Genomic DNA, 2,420 nt, shown 5'->3' on the forward strand with positions numbered 1-2,420 from the left:
TAAAACCTAAGTTAAAACTCTAACCCCCAATGTGATTGCACCTGGATACAGTCTCTAGGAGGTAATTAAGGTTAAATGAGATCATAAGGGTAGAGCCCTAATCTGATAGGACTGTGGCCTTATAAGAAGCAGCAGCAAAAGAGAGAGAGAGAGAGCGAGCGCTCCTCCTCCAGTTGTCTCTTCTGCTTTCTCTGTTTGAGGACTCAGGGAAAAGGCAGGCGTCTACAAACAAGAAAGTGAGTTCTCACCAGAAACCAAATTCTTCCAGACCTTCATGTTGGACTACCCAGCCTCCAGAACTGTGAGAAAATAATTTTCTGTTTGAGCTACCTGGTTTATGGGATCTTGCTATAGCAGGCCGAGGTAATACAGTAAGTCTACAGTCCGGTGTTGATGTGTAGAGCAGTTTGGACAGGTAAAGATGAACAGTGTCATTCAGGAGGGGTTCCAGCCCATCGGCTTATCCTTGCACACCTGAACAAAGCAGTAGATCAGACACACCATGCTGTTAAATTGTTGAAACTTGGACTCGATTCATATGATTCAATTACAATCTAAATTTCTCATCTTGGTATTATATTTGCAGATTAGTTGGTACAGTTGACGTTTTAACAGATACTGTTAATAGGTAGTCTGAATGTGAACCATCTCTAGCAAGTTCCTTCTGGTGACTTTAAATTTCTCTTTGGCTTCATTAACAGTCATACTGCTCCAGTATTCTTCTGTTTGCCCTCCCACAGGGCCTTTCCCAGACGTACCACCTCCTGGGACCACTCCTCAGCTGACCCCAGGTCCCTCCCTGGCTTTAGGCCCCTTTTATGCCATTATTGGAGAGCTCCAGGCACCGCAGGGTTATAGGAGAAGGGTCACTTTGGCAAAGACAGGTGGTCATGGAGCTGGGGTCAGAGAGGGGCATGCCTCCTTCTGGAAGTTACTGGGAACCCCCAAACTACTCCCTGCAGTATGTCCTAAATGGTGGGGAAGGCAGGAGGGGACGGTGAGCTGCTCATTCTTCCTCCCTAGGTCCAGGCAGACTGATGGCAAAGTCACCCACAGCTCACCTGCTGCCAGCCTCTGCCTGGGCACCACCGGTGTGGGGCCTGAAGGTGCAGGAGTTCCTAAGACTGTGCACCCTGGGGTCCGGTGCCCACCTTTTGGGGCCCAGGCAGCCGCAGGTGGCTGAGAGCCAGTAGGCTCGAGCTGCAGGGGGAAGCCGGAGGCCCAGGAGCGCCGGCTGTGGCCTATGCAGTTGAGTTTTAATTACACATATTGACACACTGCCAGTTTTGGCATTGTTTCTTAAATTCTAAGATTTGCTTCTGAATTCACATTCTTTTTCTAGCTGAAACATCTCTCTTCTAATTGTTATTTTCATGATAATCTGTGGTTAAGCTCTCTCGGTTTTTACCTGAAATCATGTTTCTCCCTGATTATTAAGGGTAAGACAATCTTGGTTGAAGCAATTTTGATGTGCTATCCTGCCGGACTGTAAGGAGAGATTAACATCAATTCTAATGGTACATGTTTTAAGCTGATTTAACAAAGGTACAAAGAACAGGCCTTAAAAAAGGTCAATGTTTGAAACTGGTTGCTTTACTCATCCCAGAATTTTGAATCAAAAAAGGCTGTTCCAATCAGAAAAGGCTGCTGTAAGTATGTGTATTAATTCAACAGATACTTTGTGTGAAATAATCATGCTTGACATAAAAGGGGAGAGAGTAAGACTGTTCTATGCTCAAGAAGAGTATATTATCTAGGGATAGGAAAGTATTGTTGAACAGGTGTCAGAACAGGTAGAGAGAATCTCCCTATAGGATATTCAGCAAATCAGTGGTGTCAGGCAAACGCTGCTTCTTACAGGGTATGAGATCTTAGATAAGTTACTTAACCTTGCTGAGATTCTGCCTTTTTTTCCATTTTTTTAAGTAATGGATGAACATATCATGCACTTGATAGGATTGATGTGATAATTAAATTTAATGGGATGAAATCCTTGGCTCGACATAGGTATTTGGCCAACAGCAGTTTTCTTGAGTGGGACATTCAACGGGCAGATGCTAAATGGGAGGAAACCCAAAATGGAGATCTTGGCTTGAAATATACCAATATAGGTCACCAACTGTTAAGGAGTGCTGCCTATTTATAACAATTTTCCAGCACCATTAGTATTAATCTTGCAGAGTTTTACCTATCAAGTAACCCCAAATTATATTTGCTTTAGTTCCTGTTTCCTTAATTACAAATACAGTTGATCTTTGCGTTTTTGTTTGTTGTTTAGGGTTTTTTGGTTTCACTTATTTGTTTTATTAAAGTATAGTTGATTTATATTATATGAGTTTCAGGTATATAATACAGTGATTCAATATCTTTATAGATTATACTCCATTTAAAATTATTACAAATATGGCTGTATTTCCCTG

The 2,420-nt window shown here is 42.4% G+C and overlaps 1 pseudogene; it reads right to left on the reverse strand.

Annotated features, from left to right (window-relative positions):
* Window positions 1-244: 244 nt before the first annotated feature.
* On the reverse strand, window positions 245-916 carry LOC103068623 (suppressor of cytokine signaling 2 pseudogene; annotated as a pseudogene).
* Between the last annotated feature and the right edge of the window lie 1,504 nt (window positions 917-2,420).

Source organism: Lipotes vexillifer, unplaced genomic scaffold, assembly GCF_000442215.2.
Source record: "Lipotes vexillifer unplaced genomic scaffold, Lipotes_vexillifer_v1.1 scaffold84, whole genome shotgun sequence".
Classification (NCBI taxonomy): Eukaryota; Metazoa; Chordata; class Mammalia; order Artiodactyla; family Lipotidae; genus Lipotes; species Lipotes vexillifer.